This window comes from Sus scrofa, chromosome 5, assembly GCF_000003025.6.
Source record: "Sus scrofa isolate TJ Tabasco breed Duroc chromosome 5, Sscrofa11.1, whole genome shotgun sequence".
NCBI lineage: Eukaryota > Metazoa > Chordata > Mammalia > Artiodactyla > Suidae > Sus > Sus scrofa.
In genome coordinates, this window is record NC_010447.5 from 49,220,184 (window position 1) to 49,245,832 (window position 25,649).

Genomic DNA, 25,649 nt, shown 5'->3' on the forward strand with positions numbered 1-25,649 from the left:
CTAATGTTAAAAGTCTTGTCTGTGTCACTTGGGGTTGTGGGAATCCACAGCTTGTTCATGTTATTCCTCCCTGACCTGAGTCTTCATGAGTACACAGAAGCATATATCTTGCCCCTTTTCTGGCCCCTCATCACTGAGAACTAAGTGGGCATCTTTGTGGAAAATGATGCAGACTCAACAAGATCACAACCTCAGTGCTAAAACTGCTCTTAATGAGGTGCTGTGTATGAATTAATTAAATTAGTTTGCCCCTCATGTGGCAAGCTCTGTTTAGTGTTTGTCTGGTTGACTCATTTATGAGGAGAAAATTATGGTACAGTCTCTGCCTTGCTTGTTTTCATCAAAGAGATGGGCTAATTTGTAATGAAACTTTATCAATCAGATCATGCACTTGGTCCACCCTCCCAGCTCTGACTAATGAATTAAGGCTGTTTGTGTTCTTCTGAGGAGGGCACATCCTGTTGCAGCGGAGGAGGGAGGGTGCAGGGTGCCTTAACTATAGATTGATTATAAGATGGATTGTTTCTTTTCTAGCAAATAGATAACGAACTTTCCTGTTTTCTGCTTCTTGGCATGTTTATGGCTTTATGATTCTCTTTCTCTTTATGCAGGGTATGAATTTAAAGTGGAAATTGTGCAGAAATGCTGGTTTGTATTTGTTTGGCAGAAACTGAAGGTTGTGCATTTCATAGTGGAACCACAGTAGCTAAGAACTCTCAACAATGGGAGAAGGAATAATAGTACAACCGGCAGAGAAATGGAGAGTTTTGAAAGGCAATATTCTTCAATGTTGGGAAAGTAATGAAAGGTCAAAATGAAGCTCAATAGAAAAGCCATTATGAAAGGAAGGGGGAGAATTTGGCTTTTATGTTACTGTCAGGATTTGGGATTTGTTTTCTTTTTATTCTGACAAAACTCTTTTGGGGTGTGTTTTTTTCTCTTCAATTCAAACAGTTTATACAAGTGTTATTTTAAACTTCCTGATGTTTACATCATCATGTCTTTTGAAAAGAAACTTTTTTTTTTCATTTTTGTTATCTGGGAATTTTTAAGGACAGAGCCACTGTTTGTAAGACTACACACTCTCACATATATGCATTAATGTGAATATTTCTATTTTCCCTGCCTGATTGAGAAATAAATGAGATAATTCAAGAATACTTTGTAAGGGATGCCATTAAAAGTCTTTATTGATTTCAGTGTATAAGTGCAATTATTTTGAAACTATGTGTTACTTTCCAGTAACAGATTAGTTAATTTATAAAACACTCGCCATATTTTATAAATACAAAAATGACATAAAGCTCCACGTTAGACAGAGTCGGTGGCAGAAGTGGATTTAGGATTTCGAGTTCTGACTTCTGTCCTGTCATCAGGCCTACTAATCTGCTTGATTTTCTGAAAGAATTTGAGGCCTGAGGAAAGAAGATGCCAGAGACGCATTTCCAAAGAGATGAGTCACTTTGGGTGGTTTGATATAATAAAATCTGTGTTTATTTTGCAAAAGGCTTTTGAACAGATATTAGAGAAACAAATTTCATCATTATGTTCAACTTTATACTTCGTAACATTGTACTTTCTGTTCCAATAGTTAACAGCACTAAGTTCATAGTTCTCTTCCTGTTCTCTCTTGAGAGTTTTCTATTAAAAAAAAAAAAGGCAGAGATTTTTAGAGTTTTATCAGAGTTACTTAAAATGTTATTAGTATCCTTTGCCTGGACTATTAAATCAGCCTTTCATCTTGCTGATGCTATGCTATGCTTTGCCTGTGTCATTTCCTTGCTAAGAAACTTTCTGTGGCTCCTCACCATCCACAGAATTCTTCCTTCTGACACTGAAGACCCTCCATGAGGTTAACTCAGTCTTCTTTTCCTGTGTTTGGATGTATTCTTTCCCAACTAGATGAGTCCATCTTTCCTGAACATGCTCCAGATTTCTCTCTTCATACTCTGCTCATGTTATTTCCTTTCCGTGCGGTGCCCATAGGACCCATTGCTGCTGAGTCACCATGTCTCTTTTGAAGTCCATATCTCATGCTATTGATTTTTGTGAAACCTTTCCTATCCAGAGAAGGTGCACAACCAGCCTCCTGGTCTCCTGAGGCTTGTCTTCCAGTTGAGGATGGGGAAACAGACCATAAGCAAGAAAATAAAATTTAAAAATATGTAATTTCTGATGGTAATGCATGCTGTGAGGACCATTAGATATTTATCATAGAACAATATTTGGGGGTGTCAGGCGGAGGAGGGTATAGGCCAGATTACATCCAGTGGTTCAGGGTGGGCCTCTTTGAGAAAGTGACATTAGACGGTGACTTGAATGCAAAGAATGAGCCAGCTGTGGGAAGGTGTAGAAGTAGAGAAAAAAGGCACAAAGATCCACAAACAGGAGAAATCTTGGTGAGTTCCCAGAGTAAGAGGAAGGTCAAGTGTCTTCAGCATCTTGAGCAAGGAGTAGTAGTAAGAGATGCTCTCAAAGAGATGGGGAGAGGACAGTTCATGTAACAATGTGTGAACTAGTATGTTCAGGGTGTGTTAAATTTAAGCTCTTGGTATAGATTTACGCAGAAGAGTGTGATGATCTGATTATTAATTCATTTAATTTATTTCAACTATTGGTATAGTCCTTTATAAGTAATGGGTTATAAACTTTTTGGGTAGAAGTTATGCATTAGTCAGTTTTTGTTCATAAATTAGAGGGAGTCAGTAAATCTTTGTCAAGATGTTGAATGGGAGTTCCTGTTGTGGCTCAGTGGGTTATGAACCTAATATCTATGAGGATGGGGGTTTGATCCCTGGCCTCACTCAGTGGATTAAGGATCCTACATTGCTGTGAGTTGTGGTGTAGATTGCAGACACTGCTCAGATCTGGCATTGATGTGGCTGTGGTCTAGGCTGGCAGCTGCAGCTCTGATTCGACCCCTATCCTGGGAGCTTCCATATGCTGCAGGTGTGGCCCTGAAAAAGAAAAAAAAATGTTGAATGAATGAAGCATGGAGATTCTGGGAAATTATTGCTGTAGGTGTTTGGAATTAACATTTTACTGAAGCAGAGAGAATCAGAATCATACTTGGTTCTTCACTGGTGACCACACTGGTGATCTTTTGAGGAAGAAAGAGATGGAAAGAGCATAGCCTAATGTGATAAGGGGCCGTGCAGCAAAGGGGCTGAAAGTGTGAATTTGGGAGTCAGATTGTCTGAGTAGGAGTCTCTGTCACCAACTCTATCACCAACTTGCTGGATCTTTGGAAAGTTACCTAATCTGTGTTTCTGCCCCAGTAAAATGGATAACAGTATAATTTACCTCACTAGTCTGTCATGCGTCTTAACTGAAATCCTCTGTCCAAAACACTGAGTGTGATGCCTGGCATCACAGAGCCAGTAAGTCAGTCCCCCAAACGTCAGGACACAGCTTCTCCACAGGGTCACTGTTGGAAGGCGCGTGTTGAAATTCTTTCCGGCTTTCAAGCCAATCTTTAACCTCCTTGCCCACTTCATCTTGGATTTTTGGGATGATTCTACTGGTAGTTAATAAGGTGAAATAGAGAAAGTTTGTTTTTAAAAAGAAAACAGACTCAAAGACTCTTTTACCCCTGTGGTAGCTGAGAAACACAGCTTCAACAAATAATATTTGGGAGGGAGGTATTACAGCCATTTGCTAAACAGTAATGATCTAACTACATCTTGTTAATTTTCTTTTGTAATTAATTCCACTGTAAAATTGCATGAGAAACTGTAGCCCAGCTTTAGCCCTGATGATACCATGGTGCATGGCTCCTGTAGCTGTATACATTATAGCTATACCCTGCAGCGGCTTCATAGCAGCATCTTCGGCATCTTTGCTAAAGGACCGTGTTATACGTGAGATCATTTTCTAACAGCTTCTTCTGCTGTGAAATCCAGGACAGCACTGTGTCCTAACAAATTCCATGCTTAGCAGCGCTTGTAAAAACCGCTTTTTTTTTTTTTTTTTTCACCTTGGGAAGAAGCCAGTAGTACTTTATATCCATAAAGAGTAAGGTGTAAAGTAATAAATTCAGTCTATGTTCTGTAACCAAATTATGTTTTAGAAGTTTGATTTCCAGGGAAGCTCGAATTATGTCAGCACATTTTTGGGGGTGCACTTTTCTTTTATTCTCGTTAGTACACTGAAGTTTTGGATTGGAAAACAATAAACTAATGGTGGAATTCAGACTGGAGCTCTTTGAGGGTGTGGCTTATTGTTCCTTTTCCAACTCTTAAATAATTCTGAACATTTTAACCAGCCAAATACAAAAATCCCTAAAGGCTTTTTTGCACAGTTGTTTTCTTTCTCTTCTGCTACTCCCAGTAACATTACATAAGTTACCTGGAAATTGTGATACAATGAGCCAGACAGTCAAAATTCCTGGAATTCTCACTTCCTCAAACATGAGAGTAAGGCTGAATAATTTTTGAATGATAAGGATGGATCTGGAGAAGTGTTAAAATTGAATGATACTTTTTCTAATTATTGTTCTTTTCTGTATAATCAAAGGCATAAGGGACAGAAGTAAAAAGCAGGACTCCAGGGATTTGTAGTCCCATTGGGCTTTTTTTCCCAAAAAGTTTGGGTAAACTTTAAGTAACCTCTCTCTGTGTAGGCATTAGTCTTCTTTATAGGTATTTTTGCTTGTGTAGGAGTTGTTTGAAAATGAGCAGAAGTTGCAGTTACTAAGATGTTGGAATTCTACCACCACCACTCCCCCCTACAACACACACTTTTTGGATCAAGGAGTATGGAGACTACTGTTGTTCAGCTTCAAGACTGTTTGGTTCTTGTTTCAAGTTTGTTCTCCCTTGAATAGTTTAGATCTTTGTGGCTTATTCAACTGAATTTATTGTCATAGAATAAAGTTATGGGATTCACTTCATGTTTAATTCTCAAATATAGTTTAAAAACCTGGAGTGATTTATGACACTTAGAAATTATCCAGAGTTGAAGTCTAGCTATGTCTTTGACTTTGCCAGGAAAGGACTCTCTCAGAACTTTGCTGGTTCTTTTGATTTTTATTCTCAAATCTATGGTTTATCTGGTTGTATTGGTTCGTAAGTAGTTATTTCTAAGTGGTACAGTTTTGGATGTTAGTGTCTCATACTTTGCAACTTAAAACAATTTCTTTAATCAGATTCTTAAACCTAAGCTAGAAATGACTTGTATCTTTTTGATGTTGTCCTGGCAGTTGACCTCAAAGTATCCTTTGGTCTCAAATATTTACTCAAACTAAAAAGGGACCAGCATCTAGATTCATAGCACTGGGAACTATGTCTGGTCACTTATGATGGGCATGATAATGTGAAAAAAAAGAATGTATACATGTATGTGTAACTGGGTCACCATGCTGTCCAGTAGAAAATTGAAAGAATACTGTAAACCAGCTATAATGGGAAAAAAATAAAAAACATAAAATTTAAAAAAAATCAGGTTAAATTCTTTGGAATTAAGTTCCTGAGGGTTGTTTTGTGAATTATCTTTTCTAAATAACCTTCCTAATATTTTAACTACTTTTGGCCTCATTTATAGTTTTAAGTGGAGGAAAGAAAATGAAAACAACAGGGTTTCTGATATACCCTTCAAGTCGTCTGATTCTTTACCTCATCATACTGGCTTCCTTGATTAGACAAAGCTGTCATTACACTGAGTTCTGCTTTATTCATACCGGGACCCAGGAGATAGTCATTGAATGACTAAATCACTCTGATACTTTTTTGGTTGTAGCCAATTGAACAAGAACTTAATTTCACTGTTTCTTGAGTAAATGTCAGGTTATAGCCAGATATCCTTAAATTGACAATGGTTTATTGAAAGCAAGATCAACTATAGCAATTTTATAACAAAAGTGACTATCGGTGGTAGATTAGCAGTGAGTATTCCAAGTTGTCATGATATCATGATTTCAGAGAATAAAACTACCTTTTTTAAGACAAAGATGATATAATATGCAATAATCGGACCCCAAATTAATGGCACTCCAGTCATTTATCTTTGAAGACAAACTTGTAGAATTCTGTAAATAGTAACTTCTGTACTTACTTATGTAAACAGTACTATTTTCATTATACTGATACGGAGGGAAAGAATGATCAATTTTTTGTGCTATTTTTCCCCTTTTATTTAGTATTTACGTTGTATAGGAAATTGTGGTACCTTGGAACTGCCTTACCATAGACTCCTCTTATTCTTAAAATGCACTGTAATATAAAACACAATATTGGGAGTTCCCATCGTGGCTCACTGGTTAACGAATCTGACTAGGAACCATGAGGTTGGGGGTTCGATCCCTGGCATTGCTCAGTGGGTTAAGGATCTGGCATTGCCATGAGCTGTGGTGTAGGTCCCAGACGCGGCTCAGATCCCGCATTGCTCTGGTTCTAGTGTAGGCCGGCGACTACAGCTCTGATTTGACTCCTAGCCTGGGAATCTCCATATGCCGAGAGATCGGCCCAAGAAATGGCAAAAAATAAAAAAAGAAAAAAGAAAAAAAAACCCCACAATATTAAGATAAAATTCTTTTTTTTTCTTTTCTTTTTAGGGCCGCATCTGTGGCATATGAAAGTTCCCAGGCTAGGGGTTAAGTCGAAGCTGCAGCTGCCTGCCTGTATCACAGCAATGTCAAATCCAAGCCCCATCTGCAACCTATGCCACTCAAATCCAAGCCCCTTCTGCAACCTATGCCACAGCTTGTAGCAATGCTGGATCCCTAACTTACTGAGCGAGGCCAGAGATTGAACCTACGTCCTCATGGATGTTATGTTGGGTTCCTAACCTGCTGAGCCACAACGGGAACTCTTAAAGTTCTTTTCTTGAAAGCACATGATTCCCAGGTTGAAGTTGGGAGAGTTGATTCCTCATTTGAATTCAGTCACTTGTGGTGTGATGTCAGGTAAGTTTTATAGCCTTTCGATGTCTTTGTTTTCTCCATAAACTCTAATAATAATAATTTGTGCTGTTTCATACAGTCGTTGTGAGGATAAAATGAAATAATAAATATGAGGCACTTTGAAACTTTCAAAGGTATTATTATCTGCTGTCATTTTTATTGGATGACCTGGATTAGAAAACATATTCCAGTTTCTTGCTTGGCAACTGATCTGCAGGGAGCAGTAAACCCATCAGGTCCCACAATTATCTTGCCTTTATGTACTTGATAAGTGCAAGAGGAACTATGTCTATATTTTTTATTACCCCAAGTAGTCTCATCTGCTGGGAGGGTGGAGAGTGAAGGAAATGGAATGACTTCCCTACCTGGTCACTCCATGTATATATGTTCTATACATCAGTATGATTTACCCAAACATTTCTCCTCTTTTTTAAAGCATGAGGATTTTTTTTTTTTTTTTTTTTGGTCTTTTTGCCATTTCTTGGGCCGCCTCCACGGCACATGGAAGTTCCCAGGCTAGAGGTCGAATCAGAGCTGTAGCCGCCAGCCTACGCCAGAGCCACAGCAATGTGAGATCTGAGCTGCGTCCGCAGCCTACACCACAGCTCATGGCAATGCCAGATCCCCAACCACTGAGCAAGGCCAGGGATCGAACCCCTAACCTCATGGTTCCTAGTCAGATTCGTTAACCACTGAGCCACGACGGGAACTCCAAGCATGAGGATCTTGAAGTCATTTTCATTATAGGCAGAGAATCTCAATAGACATCACTATTTCTAAAGAGCTTGTGTCAAAAATTTTTTTTTTTCAGTTCTTTCACATCACCCAGTTCATGCTACAGTCAAAGTTATCAATTGATACAAGAACTTTTGCATTTAAAGAGGACTCAGTTACATCCTTCCTGACACTGACTTATTAAAAACACACTTTTATTTTAGAAGAATTTTAGATTTACAGAAAAGTTATAGTAAGTTGCTATATACCTCCCTCCAATTTCCTCTATTATTAACATCTTACATTAGCATGGCACATTAATTGCATTACAATGAATGAACAGGCATGGATGCATTATTATTAACTAACATCCATACTTTCTTCCAGTTTCCTTAATTTTTCTGTAATATCTTTTTTTTTTTTTCTGTTCCAGGACTCCATCCTGGATACTACATTATATGTAAAATATATCTCCTTAGGCTTCTCTTGATTGTGACTGTTTTCTTAGACTTTCCTTGTTTTTGATTTTCTTGACAGGTTTGAATACCGCTGACACTATTAATCAGAGATTTCAAACTTACTCATTAGAAGAAAAATAAGAAAGCCACTCCCAACCCACAAAATAAACCCTATAGTGTGAAGAAGGATATAATTTATTGGGAACTGTAGGGTAGGCAAGGCTTAACAAAGTCTAAGGAACTAACAAAGATGGGATTCCTTCAGGAAACTTTGCCTTTTTGGCAAAGCAGCTTGTAAAGCAGATAAGGGGATTGAACACCTGGAAAACCCATGTTATATTATCAGTTGTGCTCATGGAAATTGAAATATTTTACTTACTTAAACAGGAAGAGTGAAAGAAATCATCAAAAGACTTTAATATTGTTCATATATATTTGAATTTTCTTATCTCAGTGTATTCTTAAAATTTTTAAAAATATGCACATAACACTTCACATCTTAAATTTAACATCTGAGACCTTGTATATAGCAGTAAATCTAAACTATCTTACAGTCCGTTCTTTCATAAAAGGCCAGTTTTCATCAGAAGTATCAAGAATAAAATACGTAAGGGTCACTTGTAGATTCTAAGAAGCGATTCAGTTATGGTAACATTGTTGGCATCACTTGCCAATGACAAGATGACTTTAAGTGTTTATTATATCTCCTGAGTCTCTGTTTCTAATAATACTTGAAGGGATAGAATCACTGATGTTTCCAGGCAGCTTTACCAATGTCTATGAAATGATTACTTTTTATCATGTCAGGATCATTACTGGTCTTATATCTCATGGGCTAGAACCTGCCCTTTACTTTTTTTGTGGTTGTCCAGTTTTCCTAAATGTCCTGAGATAGATGAAGCACAGTATGCAGTGCATTTTGATTGAGGCACAGTATTTCCTATAGGGGAAAATGCTATATTTGCTTCACATCAAAAGGGTGACACTTTTCAGGGGCTTAAATCAGGGGGAGTGAGACTAAACAATCATCAGAAGGCATTTGTATCCTTTATTACCTGACTTTTAGTTAGTTACCAAAATCAACAGGTATTTCAGCAGTTGAACTTTCATTGGTGCTACATTTGGTGAAGCCTTTTTTAACCAGTCTGAAATATATGAACCTAACAGGCTAATATGGTGGGGAGACAGATGGTAGTTCTTCCTTCCTCTTTTGATTAGTTTGAACTTAAGAATTTCATTATGACCAAGAATTTGGTGAGTATGTGTATGTGCTTGTAGTTCTTGCTTTAACCAAGGCTGTTTGTAGTTCACTGCCTCAAAGCAATTAAAGGGAGTGAAGATGTTGAGTTCCTAATTCGGCAAATGCATTTGAACATGTAGTGACTCGTTGGCTCATAATTTACCTTAATTTTTTTTTTTTTTAACTAGGAGTATGAAATGAATCTCTCTAATGTGAGAGGAAAAGCATTTTCTCATTGCCATGAGGGAAAACAGTGCAGGGAAGGTAGACTGAGATCCATGACTTACTTTTAGCGTGAGTATGAATTGCATTGGACAGCCCTGGATTTGAAATGTGATTCCAGTGTTTGTCAGAACTTGGTACATCCATTCCTTTGTCCCGTTATCAGTCCTTTATCCCTTCATTCTTTTTTGTTTTTCCTGTGTTGATCAGTTTAGTATGCTTTGGTCATTACTGAAATTCAAAGGACTTTTGTGTGCCTTAACTTTTAAAACTTTGATTCAGATATTCAGATTCAGATATTTGGTTCTAACTTTCAGTACCCTGAATTGATCATTTTGCATTGCCTGAGAATTTTTTTTTTTTTAAACCCATCACCAGCATGTGACTCTAGTGAACATGGCTTTGGTGACATGGGAAGGGTATTCAGGACACTCATGATTGATATAATAAAGGAAGTTAAAATACCCTGGCAAGGGCTACCATAGGAAGAGGAGGCTCTTGAACTCTTCCCAGAAAGCCTTTTAGGTACTGCCACAGGCTGGAAAAATTTCCATGTAAGGGCCCAGTTCAAGTCAGAGTTACAGATCAGTTGTCTTGGGTTTTACCACAAATGTAAATCAGAGAAGCCACCATGCAGAGTCATCTGTAATTTCCCCATTAACTAGTCCCTGCACTCCAAGTGCACACAAGCCAGCATGAATGGCTACCACCCAGGCAGCAGCCCTGGCATGAAGAAAAAAAAAGAAAGAGATGGTCGATTTTTGTTTTTTGGTTTGCTTGTCTGTCTTGGTTGGTTTTGGGATAAAACCCATCTGGGTAGGCTTGCCTTACCTCTTAATTTTGAATATAGCTGCTTCATTTGGTTTTTGTTCCTTTAAAAATCTTTTTTTTTTTTTTTTGGTTTTTTTGGAGGTAGTGATATCATTTTTAGCCATATTAGGAGGCTGGTGCTAATGTTAAAATAGGCAGAAAGGAATATTAGAGTATCATGCTGCAAGTAAGTTCGTAAATGAGCACTAGACAATAAAAAGGAAATGAGAGAGTTTCTCCATGCACATTTTGGATATTTATATGGATTCTGGAGCTCTTCATGTGCCTCCAACCCACCCACACAACACTATTAAAAAAATATGATGTGTGTATCGAATACTGTCTGAATTTCCATGAAAGCATTCCAAAAGAAACTGTGAGTTGCCCATGTAACCAATTTTCCCTTGAATTTTCCTGTATAAGTGGAAAAAAATAACTGTTCAGGTTTCAGCCCCACTCGGGTATACTGGCTTCATACCTGTTTCGAATTGTGCTTGCCTAGTGCTAAGGGTCATCTTTAAGGAAAACTCTTTGTCAAGAAGGACAATGGGCTGATTTACTTGATAGTCAATAGAAGGGAGTGATATCAAAAGCACTCCAAAAGCAATCTCTTTCCATTTTTTTCTCCCCTGTGTTCAATGCCCATCTCACAAACGAGCTTGGGAAACCACAGGGCAGAATTCCAGGAAACAGTTCTTTTCTTTAATTAAGAATGCCATACCAGTTCAAACTAAAATGTGAATCTGTTCTAGGTGCCCTTGGTGCTTTCCTTGCCCTGCAGAGTGGTAGAATATGTAACCCGAAGAAAAAGGGCACTATAGAACAAATGGTTTCTCTGCTGTTCGTTGCAGTGTCTGTTCTGTGCCATTGTTTGGGCCACCCAAATGTGACAACGCAGCACGCTGAATGTGTGAAGTCTGCCATAAACGGCAGGAGGACGTGTGAACCCAAGAGACAGTTTGCTGTTAGGGCTTCGACATCAAATTTGCCTTCTGTCTCTGTGGGCAGTACGGAGTGAGCTAGAATCTAGGTGTCTTTATACATAACGTTAAAAGTTAGAACATGTTTTAGGTGCATTCATGGGTTGTTTTCCATAGACGGAAACCCTGATGTGTGGTTAGCAAAGCCTGAGGGAAAAATCAGCCCCAGCTGATCTGGAAGAGAAAATGAAAACACATACTTCTCTGTCTCCATCAGTCTTTATTTTTGAATCCCATTTTGGGATGGCAAGAAAAGTGGCCAACTTGACTATGGAAATGGGTAGATGTTAATGGGGTAGTTGTTTCTTTTCCATCACCTGACCATTCTGAGTTTGAACGATCGGGAGGCAAGAATTCCTCAAAGCTCCCAGCTCTTTGGAAGCAATTTTTTTTTTTTTTTTTGGTCAAGGGAAATAGCCCACAGTCTTAATTGCAGGCCTTATCTTCCTTTCTCTTTATTCCTCTTCCCTCATGCCCTTACACTTCTGAAGGAGGCCCGTTCTGGCTAGACCTCCTTGGGTTTCTGCCAGGCACTATGTGGGATGACTGTCCAGCCTCCCAGAAGCTCCCTCAGACCCCGGGGAACGGAAGTAGTCCCCTGCCCCATGCAGATTTTATTTACCGTGTGCCTCCTTCTCACACAGTCACCCTCTCCCTTGACAGACGTAGGCCTGGGAATAACTTGCCCCTCTTCAGGCCGACATTCAGCTTTGATACCTGGCCCTCATAGTTGATCAGATACCCTGAGATCTACAAGCAGGAAATGAGTCTAATTTCTCCATCAGAAGCATTTAGGAAAAGAGAGTTGAAAGAACTGGAAATCAGAGTGCAGACATCACTGCCCCCCTCTTTAAGAGATTTGGACATCTGTGTTGGCATAAAAAGGTCATTTTAGGCCTGAGGGGTTTCACATTGTTCCTTTAAGTTAGACCTCCGATGTAAACTATTTTCAACACTTGCCATGAAGAACAAATGACCTTTAGTTACTTGCCCAGAAGACAAATGGTACATTAACACAATAAATATAGTTTGCTGGGATCTCATCTCACCCTGGCTTTAACTTTCTACTGAAATATTTTGAAACTACCGAATCCTTGAAATCTCTAATGGATTAAAATTTATTTGTAATCCTTTACCTTTTGAATTCTGTGTAGATTTATGATAATACCGATTAATGGAAATTGTCTAATATCAGTGACATACTTCAGAACACCTTCTGGAAATGGTTATTAGAGGGAATCTGGGTAAGCATGGGGTTGGAGTTACAGGGAGACTTTTAAGTATTGACAGTTCTTATGGCAAAATAAAAGATTTCAAATTAAACATCTTCAAAACTAAATGCAAAATTTTCTAGTCAGCTCTAATTGCAGATTTAGTGATATTGGAGGTCCCTCTGTAACACACTGATCAGACATTCATTATATCTGGGAACTTGGCAGTTTATTGTAACAAATAAATAATAGGACAGGCTTAGGGTATTAGGGGCTCAGGAATTTTTTTAACCTTAAGTAATAGCAAACATTTAAAGTCATGCCTGAGTAGATCCATGACGAATCATTCAATTATCTGCATTTTTCTCCTCTTCTTAAAGTCCCCACCTTTGACAGTTTGACAAACTAAAAACTAAATATTTTAGTTTCGCTCCAGGGAAATAAGACTTACTTAGTTTTTCTCTACTGTGGTTTAACTGGGGGCAAAAGGTGTTCCCCATCCTTCAGTGGGAGAAGGATAAGAGCCAAACTCCTATTATCGGCTATGTCCTAGTCGTGGAATGTCCTGAATCCTAAAGTTATCTTGACTTTAAAACTCTATTGAAAATTTTTCTCTTTGGTGAAAAAGAGGACATGGGCTGCCGTGAACCCAGTGAGCAGTAGCATTTGTCTATCTCCTGGCAGCTGGTTCTTTAGTAAAGCAGGCAACAGAATTTGTGATGACGACAACCTCTTTGAACGGGATCCTGAAGTAAATATTCCCTGTTTCCCTTGGGAGAAATAGCTCCGAAAGAAGAATGTTGGTAATTACAAAGGTACTTTTTGTTGCTCTGGAGTAACTTCTTATCTTAAATGGAGTATTAAGGAGGATTGCATGTTTTTAAATGAAGAAATGGGTTATGTAAAATATTCAAAGAAATAGTAGGAAAACATTTTTTGACTTTTTCTTGCACTTCCACTCTCCTTATATACTTGCCTTGTGTCCCTTTCAGTGAATATTCACAAAATATTCTGGCCTGTGCAGAATTTTCATGTATAAGGCCTCCTTTTGATTTCTGGAAGGAAACTTGATGATATTTAGAAAGTGTGGGTGCGGGTTTGAAAGTTAAAACATTGTAAGTAAACATTTTTTTAAAGGAGTTCCCCTTTGTGGCTCAGTGGTTACAAACCCAGTTAGTATCCATGAGGATGAGGGTTCGATCCTTGGCCTCGCTCAGTGGGTTAGGGATCTGGTGTTGCCATGAGCTGTGGTGTAGGTGGCCCCGATCCTGTGTTGCTGTGGCTGTGGCAAGTCACAGCTGCAGCTCTGATTCAACACCCTAGCCTGGGAACTGGGAACTGGGAACTGGGGCTGCGGCCCTAAAAAGCAAACAAACAAACAAAACCAGAAAAACCCTGCATTTGTTTAAAAATGGATAAGGATATAAAATATTATTATATATCTAAAATATTACAAAGAAAGCTTTTCTAAGCATTTTTTAAATTAAAATTTTTTTTCCAGATAAATGAAGCAAGGCATAAGTCTTCCTTTGGTTCTAATTATGGAGTATTTGAAAATCTATAGTGTTTTCAAGGAATATTTCATCGACTTATCTTAGGTGGGGTGTATTGAGCAAGGATGGTCAGAGATAAGCTTTGATCAACTTTCTTGGATAAACTAATATTACAAATGCTCATGACACAGAAGTTTGTTTAGTGTTCTTTTATAGGTGTCATATAGGCAATTATACATAGTTTTCATTTTTCTTTTTTCTTTTTTCTTTTTTTTATTTTCCCACTGTACAGCAAGAGGGTCAGGTTATCCTTACATGTATACATTACAATTACATTTTTTCCCCCACCCTTTGTTCTGTTGCAACATGAGTATCTAGACATAGTTCTCAACGCTATTCAGCAGGATCTCCTTGTAAATCTATTCTAAGTTGTGTCTGATAAGCCCAAGCTCCCGATCCCTCCCACTCTCTCCCCCTCCCATCAGGCAGCCACAAGTCTCTTCTCCAAGTCCATGATTTTCTTTTCTGAGGAGATGTTCATTAGTGCTGGATATTAGATTCCAGTTATAAGAGATATCATATAGTATTTGTCTTTGTCTTTCTGGCTCATTTCACTCAGGATGAGAATCTCTAGTTCCATCCATGTTGCTGCAAATGGCATTATGTCATCCTTTTTTATGGCTGAGTAGTATTCCATTGTGTATATATACCACATCTTCCGAATCCAATCATCTGTCGATGGACATCTGGGTTTTTTTTTTTTTTTGGGTTTTTTCATTTTTCTTTAGATACCAAAGCGTCCAACAAGATGTTTTTTGTTGTTGTTGTTGTTGTTTTGTTAATTAAAAAAATCCCAAGCATACATGGTTGATGAAAGAATAAATTAAATGGAATTTATTTAGATATCAACAAGGTATCTGTTTATAACATTGAAAATGTTGGCATTGGAGTCAAAGAAGGCTAATTACATGGATCCATATAACAGTGAAAACTTGCAGTGTCTTTCTGGAGGGCTCTGCCCCAATCATGGTATATAACTCACTTTCTCAATGAGCACCTTGCTAGGAGGATCAAATTTGAAGAGTGTTGAGGTTTGGTATAAATTAACCATTTGGTTGATAGTATCAGAGTTCAAATTTATCTCAGCAGAATGAAACAGGTCATTGGGATAAATATAAAGTCTTCATACCCGAGGAGATAATAAAGAAGTGATTTCCTCATATTGCAAGGGAAAAGGCTTAATGGCTTTAGGGGACTTAGTTTGGGTTAACAATTTTGTATTAGCCTTGTTTGGGCTGGCCTCCTTCCCCCCAAACTAAGGTTGTGTTAGCAGAAGCTGAGCATCTCTTCAAGAACAGTTTTACTGATATGGATGTAACTACTCTGTAACATTCCAGGAGTCTTATTTTTCACTAATTTAAAATCTTACCTTAAAAGCATTAAAGGAGTTAGAGCCAGAATGATGAGGGGACTTGAGGAAGAAATAGGAAAAGAGGATCCAGGAGTCAAGGTGGCTCCCAAATGCCATAATCCCAAAAAGACCTTTGGACACAAGTGTAATTAGATTTCTTTCCTGTTTAGCCATTATAGGGAGAGGGCTGTGGGCTCAGTCAAAAGAAGAGCCTTTGATAGAACCGTTTCAGAATGGCGTGGGGTAGCGTTAGAAATAGTGGCCCTCCTAGACATACCCAACAGAGGTCGAGTTAATAATTTGTCAGGATGTTAGAGAAGAAACTCATATCTGGTAATGGTTGGTCCAAGTCATTTCTGAGTTTCCTTTAGGTTCTGAGATTCTTAAGTTTCACATTACTTATTGAAAAGGGTATGGTTTGTCTGTTTATCTGCTTATACATGTTCCATCTCAAAATAATTACAAAAATTGAAAAGGCCATTAGGAAAAAATATTATCAGCAAGTATGTAGTGGATATGTGTAAAATGCAGTGGATTATGTATAAAAATGTGGTAATAATCTTAGTTACTTGAAAGACTCACCCGTTTTGACAGGTGGAGAAGGGAAGACAAGCATTTCAGGGTTGAGCAGAAGGGTGATAAAAAATATTTAATCAGGACTTCTCTCTAGGGTGCTGCGGGATGATCGCCATCTCTGTAGCACCAAGATGCAGGCTTGATCCCTGGCTGGTACAGTGGGTTGAAGGATCTGGCATTGGCACAGCTGTGGTGTAGGTCACAACTGTGGGTCGGATCTGATCCCTGGCCCAGGAACTCCCTATCCTGTGGGGCAGCCAAAAAAAGAAAAATATATATATATATTGATCATTATATAAAGAGGCCTTAAGGTGGGAAAGTATATAATAGTAATAGTCACCTATTATTATACCTGTTGTCTGTCAGACTTTTTTTGTAGGTGCTTTTAGATATATTTTACTGGTCACCACAGCAAGTGGGAACAGTGCTTGCCATACATATTTTACACATGAAAAAACCAAGTGCAGAGTGATTGCCATATAAAAAGTCAGTGGCAAAAAAAAAAAAAAAAAGTCAGTGGCAGAGACACAAAGAAGTCTTTCTGGTCTGGTTTGCTCTCTTTCCCCTGCGGCACTGAAAAGTCCTGCTAACAATTGTTTGGACAGTCCTGTGCTACTCATACTAATCTGAACTACTGGTAAAGTTATTTTTTAAATAGCCTCCAAGATTGGGGTTTTGATTAAGAGAGCTAGAAACTTGGAATTATTCATACAGTTTGAAGCCAGGAACCCCCCCAAATGTTATTTTAATTATCTGGTCTATGTTCTCATTATCATTTGTTGGGGTTTGGTATTCACATTTTGCTGTGTTCATTCTACTGTGATATATTATTAGTGTTCTGTGGAATAACTTGTGTTTACTTCCTTCTACTATTTTCCTTGAACTCATCTCTGTTTTTCTGTACAGGCCATTTCCCCAGTACCTAAATGCTCTTATTCCCTTCTCCATCTGTCAGAATCTTGTGAATCCTCCTGAAATTCCAATTCCTGAATCTGTTTTCAATCTTTTTGTCTCTCAGAGTTTCTTATCCCTCTGAACACAAAAGCATTTCCCCCCCATAGGTTTTAAAAATTAACTTTAGTAAAGGGCCTTATTTTTTTTAATCATTTGCTTATTTTTTCTACCTCCAGATTTAAACATTTTGGATTAAATCTTAAACAGAGCAGTGGGTTGAGAAGAATATAAGTTATGTGCTTATAATTGTTTGATGGGCAAATGCTATTTGGTGGAAAAGGTCCAGAATGTTCGCTGGAAACTGAGTTCAGTAATCTTTTTTAAAGTTTTTTTTTGTTTGTTTGTTTGTTTTAAGAAAAACAAGGGCTATTTATTATGATGCATATTTAGTGTTAATTCCCACTGGGAAAATGTAGTTGTTTCTTAAAAACATTTTTTTAATTTAGTTTTTATTGATATTGGAGTATAGTTGATTTACAATAATGTTGTGTTAGTTTCAGGTCCACAGTAATTCAGTTTCTTTAAGAGAATCATTTTATCAGAGGGCATTCCATAATAGTAATCCCAACACACACACACACACACACACACACTCTCTCTCTCTCTCTCTATCCCTCTCTTCCTCTGTTGTCTAAAAGTCTGAAGGTGCTCAGCTATGATTGATTCTTTCCTATCAGACGCAAGCAAAAAATGCAGGTTTTCCTAATTAATAAGATTTACAATATTAAAACATTGTCAGCTGCAAAAAGTTAAGGAGATTCAAGATTATCTCCAATAAGGCATCTTATTTCTGTGACTCATTTTTAATTCAAGAAAACATAGTGCTTGCCCTCAAGAAGTTTATAATCCTTTGAATAGAAATTAAGAGGAGGGATAAGTCTTTAGTAAGATGCTACCTTCTTTTTAAACCAGATGGAAAGGCTCAGAGACAAGAGGCAAGAAAGATTAATGAGTTGAAGGGATTGACTTATGAGAAAAGATTAGAAGAACTAAATATGGATAGTTTGGCTAAATGAGTACTGTGGTAGGAGACATGATAAATAGCCAAGTGTATTCTTTTGTAAGGCTTTTGAGACCAAAGACTCTCCATACAGGCAAGCTGATGTTTATCAATACTATAAACTTTGTAAATTTCTTGCAGCTCTTTTAAGTCAGCAGCACCTACAAACTTGAAAAGTAATGGACAGTGCAAATCTAGTTAATCTCTTCCTTTGTGACATAGCATGTATCTGATTCAGTACACTTTTCTTATGCAGAGGATGAATTATTTCTTAAAAAATTATTAACGAAATACTTGAGGACTTCATGTATTGTTTGGAGACAGAATAAAGAAAATGCAAAAGTTTGATGATAGAATGAATTTTATGTGTGGAGTATAAAATATGAAAACTGCTCTGAGGAAACCAGTTTATAGCCAATTTAGGCTCATTGTGGCCAAATTGCTATCACCTGGTAGCTAAATAAAAGTGTTGATAATTTGGGCGTTGATCCCATAAGCTTACTACTTAGAGTAAAATGATCTGTGGGCAGACGCCTTTGAGAGGAGGCTGAGACTCTGCGGATGATCATTGGTGCTTCCTTAAAACAAAGGAGTTCCTCTACCCTTGTGGGCTGAAATGATGGTAAAATACACAAGTACTCATTTGCGTTTCAGTTTTGATTAAGAAGACTGCCTCTACGATTAGCATCTTGTCTGAGAGGAAAACTTATGCTGCATTTAAAACTGAATTAAAGTGACAAAGAGTGGGGAATGTCCAAAACAAGGTTTAGTTTCTGTGGTGAGTGATTCAGAAAAAGCCATGAGAACTGTCACTGAAAAAGAAAATTGCTGTAGAGCTAAGTTAATTCACCTGGTGTTTTCACTTTCTAGAAAAATTCTACATGTCGTTACTCTCTTTTGTTTGGGGTAAAAGAAAAAGACACATTATCTTCAACACATTATTTTATTTTTAAAGATTAGTAAAGCCTGGTGCTTTTCAAAGGAGAATTGAGAGATCTATCTAAAATGTCTCTCATGAGTCAACAAACTGAAGAAATAAGTATCATGAGTAACTGAATTTGAGTTTGTCTTAAACACTGTTTTAACTCTACATTTGCACTGTGGTTCTCTGTGTTTTCACTCTAGCTGCCACACTCTTGTGGTGTTGATGGGGAAATATATTTATTTGTATGTGTATGTATGTGCACACATACACATTAAGTAACAAATCATCCAAAATTGATTTCTCATTAAAGGGCAAGTATTGACATAAATAGCATATAACAATGAGATAATTTAGAGCAACCTTTTATTCATAGCACTCTTACCGTAAATGTTTAAGTATGCATACATAATGTGTCAGTAATCTGCATTTATGTGGTTTCTTTTCTTTATATGGTGCTTTCAAGATACATTCTATACACACTTAAACATGGTATTATAAAATGGAATCATAAGAAGGAAAAACTAGCCTGAAATAATACATTTTCTAAAACAAAGAACTTTGGAATGGCAACGTTTTGGATACACTTAGTTCATAAATACACTCTTTGTAGGAGGGTGGGGCATACTGAAGTTGAATTTCAAAGAAAAAGTATGAAGATTTTTATTTCTTCGGAGATCTAACATTTCACCCTGATCAAGGATTACTTACATCTTCACTCTGGTATGTATTGATATGTATAATAGTAATAGTAGTGGGGACAATGTAATTTCTGGTAATACTGAGTGTCAGCGTTTCAAAGACTGAAAAATCTGAGTAAAATTGTTCTTAATATGTTATCATTGCCAAATGAAAGCTGTCCTGATTTCCCCATTCTCTCCTCTGGGGAATTATACTTATCTTTCATTGTGTGTCAGGAGAAACTGTCATTTAAGGGCAATTTCTGTTCCTGTGCTGGCATATTTCTTTTGTTTATGTTCTTTCTTTTCCCATATGGGAATCTTTCTCAGTGTGTGAGTGTACAGTTTATCCATGCATAAATGGCAGCACTAGCTACTTCTCCTGTTGTCTTAGGAGTTGTTGCTGCTGAGAGGTGTTGCGTAGGATGGATACTGAGGGGAATGGCAATTTTCCTCTAATGTCTGAAGTTAAAGATAGTTCTTCTGTTCACATGTTTTGTTTTTCTACTTAAGATCTCTCAACCTATAAGACTTTTGATGACTCTGTTAACTATGATGACTGTGAATAAGCAAGTGTTCTCCCAAGTCACATTAGACGTATTGACTAGAGGATATTTTAAGAATTTCAGAGTAGTTCTGAATTTAGGTAAATGGTTCCATACTATATACTAGGTAATCCAGACGGTACTGAGACCCTTGAGGATAGACAGAAAGCCAGTGTCAGGAAAGCAGGAGGCCACCATGCTTCAGCATTCAGGCTATTGGGCGAGACCACCTCAAGTGTCCAGATTTTTCCTCTGGATCCTTGCTAGCTGTGGGAACTTGGGCAGATTAGTTAGTTCATTGCGTCTTTGGACTTAAATCATTGTCTTCTGAAATAGGAATTGTGTAGTTCTCAGAATTTAAAAGAATTAATACAGGCCAGGTTCTTAGAATTCTGGATATGGTAGGTATCCAATACATGTTAGTTGTTACAATTTCTTTTTTAAAAAGAATTCTCTAGCACCTAGCACAACCCTGTCTCACCTTAGGTAATCATGTAATAGTAAATATACACAAAATTGAATAAACAACTGGATACCCCTTTAGTATTTCCCAAAGTAAAATTTTATAGGACTTCTTTTTTTTTTTTTTACCTTAATGTGTCTTTGTTGAAATTATAACACATGTAGGTATTAAGCACTTCAGAGTTGGCCTAAATATATGCCATTTAATAAGTGTATAGTCTTGGGTAAGTTTTTAAACCTCTCTTTAGTTCATTTTCCTCAACTGTGGAAAGGTTGTTGCAAAGAGTGAATGAGACCCTATAGAAGTATATATATATAGAGAGTGCTTAGCTAGTGCCTGGCCATAGTAAGCACTTAATAGATGTTAGCATATTTTGTAATGTAGGAGGCAAAATATGTATAAAACAAAGAGGGTTGAAAATGACATGTATATTAAGAGAGGTTAAAGTGTTAGTTGTGCGTATTTCCAGTGGGGAGGCAGTGAGGGTGGAGAAGTAGTGGTCAAGGAAAGTTAGGAGGAGTTGGCATTTGATTTGTACATTGAAGAATGCATGGAATTTAGACATCCTTTTTGCAGAGAAATGGCATTTCAGGTGGAGAGAACAAGGTGAATGAAGAAATCAGGTGCTTAATGGGAACAGTGAGAGATGTTCGGCTTGTTTAGACCATAGGAAGCATCCATTCATAGCGAAAAAAAGGAATAGAGTTGGAAAGGTTGATTGGAACTAGATGAAAAGTTGGATGTTTTTTGTCAGGCATTTGAAAGATGTTTAAGATTTTTGAGCAGGGAATGATTGAAACTTTTCCGAGTTCATTCAGGAAAATTTCATCTTGCATTTATAGATAGGATGGAATAGAGTTGGAGATGTTGGAAACAAAGGCGTTTATAAGTAAGATGGAATGGAGAAGGAGGTGGGTGATGGTTCAAGCAAAAGATAATGAAGTCCTGAGCTAGTATACAAGAGAATGCAGTGGAAAGAATAGGCGGAAAAAATATTTTACTGGAAGAGATGTCAAGGCTTGAAGAAAAGCAAGAGGCTGGGCAAATAATGCTCCGGGACTTCTAGTTTCAGGTAGCAAAAGAGGATGCTGCTGCCATGAATAGAAGTAGGGAACAAGGACATGGGGTAGGTTGAACAGAAATAGTAACAAGGTCCGTTTAGAACTTACCGAGTCTGCGATATTGGCTTCCATCCTGGTCACCTGGGTGGAGAGGTCTTTAAGTAGGTGGGAAGAAATACTATTCTTTTTATAAACTGAAATCTTTGGATGGAAGGTAAATATTGCACTGTTCTGATAAAGCTGTTGAGTTACAGCATTATAGGAGAGTACTTTTGTTTCTTTTCTTTCTTTCAAGAAAATAATAAGTCAAAGAAGTGTAGATGTGTTCTTTAGTGATCTGAATGGATAAATGGAAATGTGATCTTTATGAACTTGGAATTTTAATATCAAATACAATAAACTGTGTTTAAATAGTGATAAGGTTTTATGATAAGTCAAGTGAAAGAAGAAAATTCAAGATTAAGTCTAACACCTCAGTAATTTAAAAAGCTCTTACAATATATTACCGAAAACATTTTGAGATGTGATAAATAATCCTTAATTCTGGATTCCCTAGATGTTGGACAGATTCACTTTTTTTTTGATACTGATTTTTAGGCTTAATTATGTTCATTTTTAAAGATTTTGTGTTTTTTTTCAGAACATTTTTCTGTTTTTTTAACCTCCTAACAAATAAATTTAATGAGTTAATAAAATATATGATTCTTCGACATTATTTTATTAACAAGGAGCTTCCATTAAAGTTAACTTTTCGGAGTTCCCATCGTTGTGCAGTGGTTAATGAATCCGACTAGGAACCATGAGGTTGCAGGTTCGATCCCTGGCCTCCCTCAGTGGGTTAAGGATCCGGCATTTCTGTGAGCTGTGGTGTAGGTTGCAGAGGCGGATCGGATCCCATGTTGCTGTGGCTCTGGGGTAGGCCGGTGGCTACAGCTCTGATTCGAACCCTAGCCTGGGAACCTCCATATGCCGTGGGTGCGGCCCTAGAAACAGCAAAAAGACAATAAAATAAAATAAAATAAAATAAAATAAAATAAAATAAATAAAGTTAACTCTTCTAGGGCCGCACCCACGGCGTATGGAGGTTCCCAGGCTGGGGTTTTGTCAGAGCTGTAGCCACCGGCCTACGCCACAGCCATAGCAACTCTGGATCCTTAACCCACTGAGCAAGGCCACGGATCAAACCTGCAACCTCATGGTTCCTAGTTGGATTTGTTAACCACTGCGCCATGACAGGAACTCCTGGGTTTTTTTGTTTTTTTTTTCTTTGAGAGACAAACTGTGCTGATGAAGTAGCATCTAATACATTTATATCTAAATGGTTAATCTTTGTAGTTAAATATAAAGTATAACTATAAATAATAAATAAATAATAGGTAAATATAACTAAACAGTGTTCACCAAGCTCTTCAATTTTCAGTAGCATTTAATGCAAGTATGACAATGTTCATTTCTTTCCAAAGAGAACCTGAAACCCATAGAACTTAAGGGATTTGTCTGTTGCTGTAAAAGTAGATCCTTATAACTAAACTGAGACTGTCATTCATGTACTGAAGAATTTATCTTTTCAGTATGTGTCCATCATACCTAAGGCATCTAATATTTCTAAAAACTGCTGAACAGTGATAATTTTCAACACCCTGGTGGTAAAATTTTAATCGTATATAGGTCAGAAAATTCTTTCACTAAATCTAATACATAGCAACATATTAAAATATTTAAATCTCCATCCTAGATCTTAAGTATGAGTTTACAGATAGAAATGCTACTGGGAGGCTATTAACCCACTAAATTGGGGATGTTTAACTTTATTTTGGAAATGTATCATGCAGATTTCTTCAGATTGGAATTCTCATTCTTCTAAATCGCTGAAACATGGACTAGATCTTCAGCAACATTTTGTTCAATTTTGATGGCAGAGATTTATTTTTACATTAAATTTTGTGAGCCTCACTGTGTTAGGGGACCTAACAAAGATGAACAAAACACTGTCCTTGCCCTCAAAGAAGTCCCCATCTTTTGGGGAGGACACAGGCACTGCAGTGTGATATCTGAGAAGAGGGAAGCAGAGGAGCTGAGAGTCCAGTCTGGAGGAGTCAGCCTCCCAGCCGTCCAGCTTCCTCTTCAGCTGGTTTTAGGTCAGTCCTCTCTACTTTTGGTCAGTTTCCTTGTTGAAAGGCTCCTTTGCTTTATTTTGTTTTACGTTAATGGTTAACCCACCTTGGAATGTCTGTTTGTGGGTCTTAGTTGAATTCTCCAGAGCAACATTGTACTACTCTCTACCAGTGCTTTGCAAACTGTGATGAGGACCAGTTTATTTTATTTTACTTCAGTTTCTAATCTGTCATGGACCTATGCTGTTATTAAAACATAATAGGAATGGATTCAGAAAATGGGAAAAAACCCAAAGACATATAAAATCTGAAATCCTTGATTTTTTCATTGTTAGATTCAACAGATATAAAAGGACTCTCAAATTTTTATAAGCATGTCTGTGTCTTATGCTTGCAAACCAGTAACAAACTGTTTTTGAAGGGACCGTGGCCCTCAGAGCATAGGGGTAGTAGCACTGCTCAGCACATATTTTAGCTGTCTTTCCAGAGAGTTGATTATAAAATTTTCTCTTCTGCTTTTAATTAAAGTTGAGAATTAGCCTTTGGACTTTCCTCTAATAAAATTCATTCTTTCTGTAGTTTATGAAATGTAGTCTGTCTCTAGCATTCTATGCAGGATGGCCAGAGCCAAGAAAACAGGAAGTGACAGCCCTGGTCCCCGTAACTTCAGTACCGAATGACTCTCACTTTTTTCCACCTCACACTCATTACTGCCAACGTTAGCTCAGTTCACAAACGTTTTGTTGTGCCTACTCTTTACAAGATTTTGTGCTAGGTGCTGAGGGTCTAAAGAGAAATAGCACATGATTCTTACCCTCAGAGTGCTTATGAGCCTATGGGAGAGACTGACCAAATTCGGTTTTTATAATGTGTTTAACATACTAAATTTTGATATGCAAGTGAATACAAATGATACGAAATAAATGTTACTAACTTTATAGTTTTTTGAATTTGACTATTCAAATGAATTGTAGAATTTTTAAAAATGTAGATATAAGGTAGAGCACATGGCAATATAAGTTACTCCATACAGAATTCTCATTAATAATTTTCATAATAAAGTTATTTAAAATATTTAAAATTATGATATAGATGTCATAATTATATGGTAGATACCAGGACTTTTTTTTTTCTTCTTATGGCCATATCTGCAGCATGTGAATGTTCATGGGCCAGAGGTTGAATCAGAGCTGCAGCTGCAGGCTCATCCCACAGCCATGGCAGTGCAGGATCCAAGCTGCATCTGTGACCTGTGCTACAGCTTGTAGCAATGCTGGATCCTTAACCCACTGAGCAAGACCAGGGATTGAATCTGCATGCTCACAGAGACAGTGTCAGGTCCCAAACTCACTAAACCACAATGGGAATTCCCAGATATCAGGGCTTAAAATGACATTACATTGGGTGTGTCATCCAGATCTGGTTATTCAAACATTAATTTGACTTTAAGGCACCAAATAAAAGCAACTAATTTTCTAAGTTTGTAAGTTATTTTTGTTAAATAAGTCATTCTAGAAGGGTTCTGCCTAATAAGCCTTGTTAAGCCAAGCATCTGACTAAGGCAAAATTAAATATGTTTATATAGTATTATTTATGTAACAAAATATGTATAAAGCCTCATTGTTTTATTTCAGATTTAAAAATGATCCTTCAAATCTGATAACTTCATCTCTCTTATATCTCCTTGAGGTCTCCAGTCATTTAGTCCTTAAGAAGACAATAACTGGAGTTGCACTGTGGCTCAGTGGGATGGGGCAGTGTCTCTGCAGTGCCAGGACACAGGTTTGATCTCTGGCCCAGCACAGTGGGTCAAAGGGTTTGGCGCTGTCACAGCTGCAGTGTAAGTTGCATTGCAACAGTGGCTTTGATCTGATCCCTGGCCTGGGAACTCCACATG

The 25,649-nt window shown here is 37.5% G+C and overlaps 1 protein-coding gene across 27 annotated transcripts in view; it reads left to right on the forward strand.

Annotated features, from left to right (window-relative positions):
* SOX5 (SRY-box 5) overlaps positions 1-25,649 on the forward strand; it is a 1,006,514-nt gene that overhangs the window by 60,234 nt on the left and 920,631 nt on the right. The window contains exon 2 of one of the 27 annotated variants that reach the window (XM_021092932.1): positions 9,499-9,604. The exons of 25 other annotated variants lie outside the window; for them this stretch is intronic. The gene's annotated coding sequence lies outside the window, so the exon portion shown is untranslated. Of the gene's footprint in view, positions 1-7,539; positions 9,605-25,649 lie in introns of those variants that run through there. One more of the 27 variants, XM_021092934.1, reaches the window with a different exon arrangement.